General features: G+C 38.8%; 1 long non-coding RNA gene across 1 annotated transcript in view; it reads right to left on the reverse strand.

Annotated features, from left to right (window-relative positions):
- LOC110740868 overlaps positions 1 to 12,314 on the reverse strand; it is a 138,108-nt gene that overhangs the window by 14,119 nt on the left and 111,675 nt on the right. The gene's annotated exons all lie outside the window — the stretch shown is intronic.

Consider the following 12,314-nt stretch of genomic DNA (forward strand, 5'->3'; position numbering starts at 1 on the left):
CTATTAACAATAAAAGCTTTGCAAGCATAAAAGTTGTGAATCCATTTCTCAAAAATCTATTTCACAAGACTATTCATGCCTTTCATTTAAGGAAGCAATACTCATATATTTTAAGTTTGCACATGTATATAATTTACTAAATTTAAATCAAATATAATATAATGTATCTACAACACAGTGTCTAAGTATGAAAGTCGGTATTTTAATATAATTGCCCATTTACATTAAAAGCCTCTTATAAAAATCTTTTCCCCTCCTGAAATATCTTTTTTCCCAATGAGAATAATAGTCATAATTACAGAGTAGTAACACATGACAGATAATGTTCCAATTTTAGAAAATTAGCTCTTTCTTAGTCTTGCAATGAAACCCCTTTTATCTGACTTTGGTATCGGTGTCATATGGAATAAGGGTATTATTTGGCTTTTCAGGGTAAAGAGACACCTAGTAAAGAACTCGCTCGGACAAAATTCTTATATTAACTAACACTGACAACACTCAAAGAAAACCAGGATAACCGAAAAGAATGGTTTTGTTCAACCTGAAACAGTTGTTTAAAATTACATTTAAAGCCATTTTTTTAAGTTAAAATCCAGTTTAATATTCTCAGCACATTGATTTTTTCTTCTGGTAAACCTGAATGTCTAGGGAACCATTTCCAAATGGGTCTTGACATTGTAGAAGTCTAGTGCTACATCCACTCTGTTCAATTAATGCTTCAAAATGTAGTCTTCAACTCCCCAAGCCAGAATATCTAGAACATTCAAATAGTCAATAATAACAACATAGTGAAGAGTACTGGCCAATGTGTCTATGTCCAAGCCTACCGCTGTCCAACCACAATGTACTGGTCTCTAAAGTGAGAAGTAGGAGGATGGGTTAAACAAGGTTTTTGTTTTGTTTTTAAGACTTGCTTTTTGGGTAACTCTCTAACCATGGATAAGGCCATACTCTCTTTAATTCTCCCCATAACCCCAAAAGGTGATTATTATTTTCTCCATTTTACAAATGAGATGAGACTCAGAATGGGAGACAAACAGGTAGAAGTTTCCAATTCTTACGACTGCCAGAGATTTTGCTGGTTATTGTACTTACTATTTAAAAATAACTCTGCCAGATCTTTACTCTTCAGTATAGGAAAGTTGGTCTCAGAAAGTCTAAATTGCATTACTAAGAAGTGGCAAATATGGGGCCAGGCGCGGTGGCTCACGCCTGTAATCCCAGCACTTTGGGAGGCTGAGGTGGGCGGATCACGAGGTCAGGAGATCGAGACCATCCTGGTTAACACAGTGAAACCCCGTCTCTACTAAAAATACAAAAGATTAGCCGGGCGTGGCGGCGGGCACCTGTAGTCCCAGCTACTCAGGAGGCTGAGGCAGGAAAATGGCATGAACCCGGGAGGCGGAGCTTGCAGTGAGCTGAGATCATGCCACTGCATTCCAGCCAGGAAGACAGGGCAAGACTGTCTCAAAAAAAAAGTGAATATGTCTGAATCAAGGTTGCCTTGACTATAAACCTTGTGTTTCTTCTACATAGCTGCTTCTTGAATCGGCTTTTCTCTTAGCTCTTTCCAGTCACATAAATGGGCCAATGAAAGTGAGTGAGCTGCCTAACCTTCAAAGATATTTCAGTGTTCCCCCAAGAAGAGCTCCAATTCTACTTGTGAGGAGATGTCTCCCTGAGCATTTCCATCAACCTAAAGGCAGGTTGGAAGAAAGAAAATTACTAACAGGCTTCAACTTCAAGTTCTGTGGGCCCAGAGAAACTGTAGCTATCATTTTGGAACAAGAACTATAGCATGAACTCTGTTCATAAGAATCATTCATCTTTAAAAATATCACTACTGTAAGTCTGAAAGAAATGCTTTGAAATATAAAGCATTGGGTAACATGAAGGTGAATACGCCTTCAAAATTAACATCAAAGTGCTTAGCACTTTCACTGAATGAACTGATTCAGCCATACTAGACATTATATTTTTTGTTGTTGTTTTGTTTTGAGACAGGTTCTTGCTCTATTGCCCAGGCTGAAGTGTAGTGGCACCATCTTGGCTCACTGCAATTTCTGCCTCCCAGCTCAAGCAATCCTCCTGCCTCAGCCTCCTGAGCAATCCTCCCTCCTCAGCCTCTTGAGCAGCTAGAACCGCAGGCTTATGCCACTATGCCCGGCTAATTTTTTTTGTATTTTTTGTAGAGATGGGGTTTTGCCATGTTGCACAGGCTCAACTCAAGCAGTCTTCCAGCCTCAGCCTTCAAAATGTGGGAATTACAGGTGTGAGCCACTGCGCCTGGCCAAATACGTTTCTAAATCAAGAAAAATTTCTAACAACTTTTCCAGATAATAGTCTTGCTTTTAAAACTGAGACATACTTCTTTCCAAGATCAAGAAGATTCAGTGGCAGCCCCAGAGACCAGACATGGACCAGACATCTGCCTCACCCACAGTGTAGACCAGATATCTGAGCAACCCAAAGAATGAACTAAGGCCTGGTACCCAGCTGATTGTCTATGAAGAAGAACAAGATTAAATCCCACTCTCAACCGTTTGTTAAAATATGACAACATTTTGAAAATTAGTCAGAAGGGCCATTAAAAAGGAACTCACAGATATCTTTTTGGCCCCAAGAATAAAAATAAAGGCTAAGCCAAAAAGAATATTTGAGATATAAGCAATTTAGGGAAAGAATTGTTGCACCAGCCCTAATACAAAGGCACAAACAAAAAAGTTGAATGTTTTATTTATAATCAAAACACAGGGATTTATCAAAAAGAGTCACTTTTTTGGATATTGAGATTCATTTGAATAATTAAATATCCCCTCCTCTTCGAGAGCAGAGAGCAACTGCTGTTTCACTACAGCATGAAATGTAATGTAAGAAGGACTTAATTATGAGGTGAACATCATTTCTCCCAAATGAATCTGCAATAGGGGAATACACATAAAATTTTGTCACATACCACTATCTCATGGACTGTGGGCAAATTTCTGAAACATTAATTTGTCCTTAACCACATGAATGAATCAACGTTTTGAGAGCCCTGTCCTAAGATGGAAAAATAAAATTCTACATATCTTTTGCCTGTTTGATTATAGTATCTTACTAGCAGCACCTGCCATAGCATCTGTTCTCTGACAATAATTAAAAAAAAAAAAAAATCCAGGTTTGTTCTTTGTATTTTTCCTGTTAGTTTCAGCTGTTCCCTGAGCCATAAAGCCTGAGATAAATCAGTTTAAAAGATAAGCTTGAGATTCTAAAAAAGGAGCCAGTGAGATAGTGAAGAAAAGAGATACAAAGGACAAAGCACGCAATCAAAAGCTGAATCCAAGAGGAAACGAGGGTCTGGGGAGCCTTTCATCTCTAGATAATCAATTCAGATCTGTTGCTGATATGTCCCCATTATGTTGTTGCTGGAAATTGCTACCATCTGACAAACACCTAGTGGATGCTAAAATTCTGTTTTTAGATGTACTTTGGGGCAAATCTGAACCAATCTTCCCTCCTTACCTTCACCACACAGTGATCTTTTCCCAAATCCCCTTAACAGATCTGATATCTGGATTCAAGGGAAAACTACTACAGATATAATGCATAACCACCCTCATCATATAGGAAATGTATTCTTCCCTCGGGAGAGCTGTTATATTCTATTATAACTACCTTCCTCCCCTAAGAATTGTATTGGAAATGTCTGTCTCTTTGACAAAGTCACGCCATGTGGATTATCATTTACTGCTCTTCTGACTCAAATTAATTTCTATTCCTAAAATGTGGTGCATTTTATATGCTCCTTCATTCTGATGTGGAAAGGAATACCACACTGTAGAATCTAAAGAAAGACTTCAGGTACTAAAATCTTCCAGTCCATTCCTTTACCTAAAAAAAATTATAAGAGTTCCCTTAGAGATAGTCACAATCTCTGACCCTGTTAGATAAATAAATTGTGACACCCAGGAAAAGCGGTGGGGAGGATTTTGTGATAATCAAAGGAAGGGAAAAGTGGCAATATTTAAGCAGAGTGTTTCCATTGGCATTAGCAAGCTTCTGCTTGAAACACTATCCTGAATGAGTCGTAATATTTCTCCAATAAAATGGTAAGGCCTAGCAGTTCTCTTTCTCTAATGGGTTATATTACACAAGTATCTGTCTATTATGGAAACTGACTTCTTCAATATTCACCAATAGACATGGAATGCCATTAGATAACTGAAATCAGTGAACTACTCCAGAATCCACAGCAGCCCCAGGGTTTCATAGCGCTGGGTATTCCAGGACTGAACTTCACTGGACCCCAAGCACTGTGCTACTCAGCATGTCATTGACACTCCAGTGGCTCTTCAGCTCTCCCAGGTTCACTCAGCGGGTGAGTTTACCCTTCTTAGAAATCCAAGAACACAGATTCAATTTTGTCTTCAGCCAACTGATTCTGCCCCGTTGCAAGATTGTAAACTGATCCCTTAACCGACAGCCTGCATGCAGTTATCCATTCCAGGTCCAGGTGAGGATGGACATCAGGCCCAACTCATCACCTCTGTGAGGAAGCCAATGAAGACCCTGAGGGGTATCTGTTTGCATATTGCTTGTAAGAATGAGGACTCTGTATTTTTCTTGTACCCTCAATGAACAAAGGGCTTATTCAGGACATGGAAACAAAAAGTAATGTCATCCGACAGGGCTAACAAAGGTTAGGTATTACGTGTGTATTGGGAAGAGCCTGTCACGAAAATTCCCCAACCCTTGCCATACTGTGGATTCAAGACAGTGCTTTGGAGTGACAATGATGATATGTCTTTGCAATGCCCAGGAAAGTCAGCTGATGTACTTCCCAACCCCAAGTGGCAGAACCAGGCAAGAGTGGTGGGATCTCTAGGAAACCTGCTGTGTCACCAATAGAACAGCCCATGTGTCTCTTCTACTCTAGGCAGTCTTCTATTCCGATGTTTCTCACAATCCAAGAACACTGATATTGATCCCTAAAAATAATAAAGGCCAGAACCTTCTGATTTTCCTGCTTTGTCTCTTGATAATTCAGTGTTATCTCTTTCATCATGAGTCCCATGAATGAACACTCCCAAATCTCCCCCATGGCTTCCCAATACTCCCTCCTGAACCCCTGCCCTATTTGCCTTATATTGTTGAATACCCAAAGAGTTTAACTGTGTTACTGTAACATAAAAGAAAACAATCCAAGTTGTTATCTTGCATATTGTTTTCTTCACTTTACTAATTATTCCATTCTACCTTAAGAGGTTGTATCACTCCATTTTCAAGCTGTTGATAAAGACACACCTGAGACTGGGAAGCAAAAGAGGTTTAATTGGACTTACAGTTTCACATGGCTGGGGAGGCCTCAGAACCATAGCGGGAGGTGAAAGGCACTTCTTACATGGCGGCAGCAAGAGAAAATGAAGAAGAAATGAAAGTGGAAATCCCTGATATGCCCATGATATCTCAGGAGATTTATTCACTATCACAAGAAGAGCACGGGTAAGAGCAGCCCCCATGATTCAGTTACCTCCCCCTGGGTCTCTCCCACAACACGTGGGAATTCTGGGAGATACAATTCGAGATTTGGGTGGGGACATAGCCAAACCAGATGTTAATGTCAGCTCTGGTATGAACGAAAAAAGATATTAATTCAGATTCTAAACTTTGTAAATAGTTAAAGGCCAACAAAGACTATGATACAGCTCCAACATCATAATGAAGCATAGAGTTTGCCGTCTTAATACTTTGCAGGGAGTGACAACTATCACCCCGGTGAGCCTCGCATGTTTGATTTATGAAAATGTGTGATGACTTACCAAAGGAGATTTATATTTGTTGTCCACTATGAAAACTAACCTTACCAACCAACACAAGAAGCAATTTCAAAGAATTATTTTCTTGCTCTAGTATTGTTGGTTTCTCTTCTGCCATTATCCTTTTAATCTTTATTCTTTTTAGCCCAATCATTGATGTAAACGTGAATCTCTTGTTAATTTGAAAATTGCTCTGTTTGTTTGAAGTGGAGGTAAAATGATTTATCATAAAACTGCCAGAAACTGAGTTTTAATGTATTTCCTCAGTGTCCCATTGCACTTGATACATTTCCAGCCCCAGAAATTCCTCTGTCAGATTAAGTGACACTTCGTGACTAGATGAGACTTCATCCCCACTCTTACCCAATGCTAATCTACTGCCAGAATTGTAAGCAACTGCTTTCATAGCTGAGGCCAACACACAGTCTAACAGGAAATGCCTCAGAATGCTTAGTCTGTCAGGCGGCAGTAGCTAAGGCTCATTAGGGAGGCTCTGGTTCCAGATTTGCCATGGCAACCTCTAGAGATACATATCTAGTATGTTAGTGACATGCTGACATCACAGTTTGCTCCTTGAAAGAGGGGCAAGCAGAGGCACGACTCCCTTATTATCGTGGTGATAATAATGCTGCTGTTAAAATCATGCTGTGTCTGGGGGAGGAAGGCAGAGAGGTGCTTTTACAGTTTAAATCGCTGCCCAAGATAAGAGCATGGAATATGTTACTGTTTTGCATGTTTTTTTTTAAGAAGAAAAGTGGTTTGCTATAGCAGATAAAAGTCTATTAGCATTTAACCAAAAAAAAAAAAAATCTAATGTATTATTCCGCTTCCAACCAATACTTTACTGTAACAATGAACTGTATAATAAATACAGTTTGTTTCTAATTATACAACCAAATTTAGGTCTTTTTCATCTTATTTATTTTATTAAGCATTGAAAAAACAATGGACTATTAATTCAGTGGGAAACTGTAATGGTGGAGCTAAAGCTTGGGACAGGCAGTCAGATTCTTTCAAAACTACTGGATTTCATTTCAGTATCCCCAAAGACAGAATGGGCACACATGGGATGAGGCATGGTGAGAGTTAGTAATGATCTTCAGGAGGCAGCCAGTCTGCACTACTCTTTGAGCTGGAAGAAGGGATGTGGGTGGGAGCGAGCATGTCAGAGAAACAGCAGAGTGCCATGGAAGAATGGGACTGTCATCATCAGGGGCTGGGATGAAGATTATCTTGTTAAATTCTGAATTTTCGCTGGGTGGGAGGTCTAGTTCTGAAAGAGGAGAAATTGCACAGCTGAATTGACAAGGTCCCTGTGAAGGTTGAGCTGTTGTCTTCAGCTTATCAAAATCTGGACCAGATTTCTATTTTATCATAATCAGACAGAAATCACAAGACAGTAGGAGATACAAACTGGCAAAAAAAAAATTTCCTTCTCATTTTATTTCCTTTAAATGCAGTAAAAACTCACATCTAGATATTACCTTTTCTTAACCCCACTTCCCTTACCATCTACCACCCTATTTATTTGCTCTCCTATCTTTTCCCGATGTCTTCTACTTTTCTTCCCCCATTCTCTATTAAATCTAGTCTAAAAAGGATTTTGACCACCTCACTCAAACAAATCTGCTCTTATGAGGTCACCAATGATTTCCACTGGTCCATATTCAGGCCTCATCTTACTTAACCCATCACTAGTTTATGAAGTTTATGATGGAACTGATTCACCGCCATCTTTGACATTGTCTTCACCTGTCTCAGGGATACCAAAGTCTCCAAGTTTTCTTCCTTTGTCAATGAATCATTCCTTTTTCCATATTTTTTTTTCCATTTTTATTATTTTTTTTCTTCTCTTTATCCCCCCTCCCTTCCCCAATTGTTAAGATGTCCCAGAGCGTTGACTCTCTTGGCTACCACTATCTTACTTAGTCTCTTGGTTTTAAACACATTATGTATGCTAGCAACAACCGGATTTAACAGGCCAAACCTGCTCTCTAAACTCCAGATAAAACAGCTTATTTGACATCACCACCTGGCTGCCTAACAGAAATCTCAAATTCAGCATGTCAAACACTCAATCCTTTATTTCTGGCAGTGAGGACAGAGGACAAAGAAGCTGGCTGGGCCTTGCAACTCAGAGCATCTGGGCTGGGAAATGCAGCAGGACATGGAATTGGTCGAGGGTAATTAAAGAACTATGCGAATTCCATTTTAGACCTGGTAGGTATTAGCAGTGAAAGATGTCATTAGGTTTTATGTTTGGCATGTATAATAGGTTCAAATATAAAAGAAGAGACACCACCAAAATAAATAGATCCACAGGGCAGTAAATTCTTCCAGTGGTCTCAACTTCCTCAGTAATTACTTGATAGTTTCCAATAGTAACTGCAACTTTAGCCATGCATATTTCCCCATTTGAGGGAAATCTCATCCCTTGTCTACCTCTAAGATCCACCTTATAGAGGCCATGGGAAAACCTCCTCTTTGCTCTGAAGGTTTGCTCAAAAATCAACTCACAAAAGGCAGATAAATTAGAGAAAAGGCATATAAATTTACTTAATATGTACACAGGAGCCTTCAGAATGAAGACCCAAAGATACACAGAAAATGTTCCATGTTTATGCTTAGGTTAAACAAAGTATTAACATCCATGTAGAAATATTGGACAAAAAGGGTATGATCTAATGCTCATACTGAGTACAGAAGCCCAGCAAGGCCTGTCTGCTTAGATTCTTCTTGGCTTCTCTGTTGTAAGCATTCATTCCTTCTGGGTGTGGGACGGGACTCTCTCTGGAATGGGTGTCTTGTGACCTACAGTCAAACAAGGTAGGTCAGATCATTTCTTTATGTACAGTTTTCACACAGAAAGGCTGAGAGGAAGTTAGGTAATATTTTTAGGCTTTACGGCTGGCTTTGGGGAAAGGGGATCCTGGTTTCTATGATCTGCCCTGGGAAAAAGGAATTCTAGTTTCTGTGGCTAGCCTTGGGGGAGAATGGGACAGAGAGACCAGAGAGAAGGAGAAGGTCAAAGAAAAAATTTTTGCTTCTGAGGCTGCTTCTGAGGCCTTCATTTTGGGGTATTGTTTTCTGTTGAGTCTCAACAATTTCTAGAATGTTGTGCAATTCAGCAACCCGTAGAGATATATTCCTTAGAGTTCTGAGTTATTCAGTCAAATATAGCTTCTTCTGAGGTGTCCCTTTAGTAAGAGGTGCCTTCTCATTCTTCCTTAATTCATATACTAGCTAAATACAGGAACCCACATGCATGCATAAACACATATCTTGAGGAAATATGGTAATCCTCAAAAGAACAGAGTTTCCAGTCACATTAAGAAAGAAAATCATTGTTGTCCACCTTTACACGGTCACTATTAATATTAGTATTTTTGTTATTTTGAAAGGCAGTGGCAGTTGCCCTTTGTAGTCCCTCTTATTCTCACCCTGGGAAAATATTGTGTGTGTATATATTTGTGTGTGTATATATATATATATTCATATAATAAAACAGTTTTTAAGAACTGAGTAAAAATCTGAGGCACCTAAAAAGCCATCTTTCTTTTTTCATTATACTTTAAGTTCTGGGGTACATGTGCAGAACATGCAGGTTTGTTACATAGGTATACATGTGCCATGGTGGTTTGCTGCACCCATCAACCTGTCATCTACATTAGGTATTTCTCCTAATGCTATCCCTCCCCTAGGCCCCCACTCCCCAACAGGCCCCAGTGTCTGATGTTTCCCCACTGTGTCCATGTGTTCTCATTGTTCAACTCCTACTTATGAGTGAGAATATGTGGTGTTTGGTTTTCTGTTCCTGTGTTAGTTTGCTGAGAAAGATGGCTTCCAGCTTCATCCATGTCCTTGCAAAGGACATGAACTCATCCTTTTTTACAGCTGCATAGTATTCCATGGTATATATGTGCCCTATTTTCTTTATTCAGTCTATCATTGATGGGCATTTGGGTTGGGTCCAAGTCTTTGTTATTGTGAATAGTGCTGCAATAAACATATGTGTGCATGTGCCTTTAGAGTAGGATGATGTATAATCCTTTGGGTATATACCCAGTAATGCGATTGCTGAGTCAAATAGTATTTCTGGTTCTAGATCATTGAGGAATTGCCACACTGTCTTCCACAAGGGTTGAACTAATTTACACTCCCACCAACAGTGTAAAAGCATTCCTATTTTCAGATCACATAAATCTTTTGCCTTTTATTAATGAAAAGCCTTCTTTCTATTGATGTCCATCTATTATGACAATGAGGCCCAACAGAAGCTTTGAAATTCAAAATTCTCTCTCAGTTGAACAGCCAGGTGAAAGTCCTGAACTCCCACTTTTCTTCTGTAAAATCAAAACAGGAAACAGTTGTGATCCTTCTGTATGATGAAACCCCAGAGATTGAAGATTGAGTGTGCACATAGACAAACACAAACATACACACACACACACACATCACCTCTCAATACAGATGTTGAAAATAGTAGCTTGATTGCCAAGGACCATAGGAGGCACTGCCTCCCTGCCAAGCCAGTGGATGTCTGCCCCAGGCTGCCAAGGCACAGATTGGGCACGGGTTGACCTCAGTGAAAAGGGAACTAGTACTAAGGTTTAGAGTTCTGGAGAAGATACCTTGCCTTGGACTAATATTGTTGTTGACACCAATAGTATCACCTCTCCTGCTGCCTTAAACACTATTTCCTATCAGAGTAGTATTCTGACGGGTTGCCATCATGTCTTGTACTCAATATCCATCAAAGATAGAAGAGAAAGAGCTCAGGTAGATTTTCAAAGTGTTTTATTTGAAACCTTCTTGCAAAATTTGAATCATAAACATAGTGTTATATAAACACACCTGGAATTACAAGTGTGAGTCACCATTCCCAGCTTTCTCATCTTTAAGATGCATACTACCCTAAGCAAATGGTAAAGATATCGTTTAATAGATGCTAGGTCAGCATCTGAAAGGCAGAACCCACAATATCTGTTGATAAAGAACAAATTAAAGGAGCTCTTAGATTTGCAAAAATACATGGGCTAGCACTTATTTCTGAGAAATAACAATAGTACAAAGAATAAAAATTACGCTAGTTATTTTTACTACTCATTCTACAAGTATTTGTTAGCTACCTACTTTTTAATAGGTGCTATAAGTGACATTGGGAATACAAAATAAACAAACATGATTCATGACTTCAGAGCACTCACATCAGGACTTCAAGAATTGAGAGTAAAGATACACACAAGGATACTCCTATCCAGTAATCTCCCCCACCCGGTTCATTTTATAGTAACTCCTTTTTCTTCCAGTGCTATGAATACACACAAATGAGATTGCCAAAGTTACACTGCAATAAGAATTAAAATTTGCTATGAAGCAGTTTTTTTCTTGACCATAGTTAGGTAATATGAGTTAATAGTTCTCAAAGTAGACTGGAAGAAAAAGCAAGATAAGAGGCAACTGATTATGGTAATAAAATAGTTAAATTCCATTAAGATCAATTACCAACATAGGGATCTTAGCAATTTTCTTTGTAATCATTCTCAATGGTCCTTTCTCTTACTGCCTTATGCCACAATATTTATTATCTAGAAAGGAAATTAACCCAATCCTCTCATCTCTTCCTGGCTTGATTCAGAGGGCTCATTTTCTCATCAGAATGAATCCTGCATTCATTCCATTCTTTGATTGTGTGATATTCACATTTCCTTTGATTTGCCCCAGGACAACAGAATTTCAACACCCAATGTGAAGTCCACATGTTGCAAAGGATAACTGGCTTTTGCTGAGTGTCTATAAACCAGGGCTGGCTTCTTTCCTATTCCTAGTCTACTTTATTGAATACTGTTGTTTTAAGCAAAATCAGATGCTTAACATCCTGAAGTATCCTGTAAGCTTGAACCTGAAAAATAGTTACATATATAATGCTTATGTATTACTGCTATGGATACTTCTAAAATTACATATTAGCTTTCAGAGACAAACCTTATATCTACTCAGCAAATGGCTGTTACGATCCTGAATGCATAGTGTGACCCATTTAAACCAGATCAATCTAAAGTAGTTAAGTCCTTGGACTTCAAACTGTGCTACAAGCTGACCAGCTGCCTATTAATAAAGTAAGTTACCTATATCATCTGTCCTTCAGTTTCTTTACTTTAGTCATTTTTTATTACCATAAAAAATGGTATTACCACTTTTTTATGGTATTACCATAAAAAAGTGTTGAAGTGGGGAGTAAATTAGAAGCTTCTTCTGGATGTGGGGGTAAAAATTATAATAAAATACCAACTAATCCAAGTTGATATTCTCTTCACACACACCCCCAAAAAGGATGCCATTTGAGGTAGTGTGCAATCTTACAATATTCATTTATTCAACAAATATATATTGATCATATAGTATGTGCTAGGCATTGTTCTAGGTATTGAAATAGAGCAGTGAAGAAAACACTCTTGCCCTTATGGAGTTTACATTCTAATAAGGGAAAAATAATCAGGGACAGGAGAAATAATC

This window comes from Papio anubis, chromosome 10, assembly GCF_008728515.1.
Source record: "Papio anubis isolate 15944 chromosome 10, Panubis1.0, whole genome shotgun sequence".
NCBI classification, from domain to species: domain Eukaryota; kingdom Metazoa; phylum Chordata; class Mammalia; order Primates; family Cercopithecidae; genus Papio; species Papio anubis.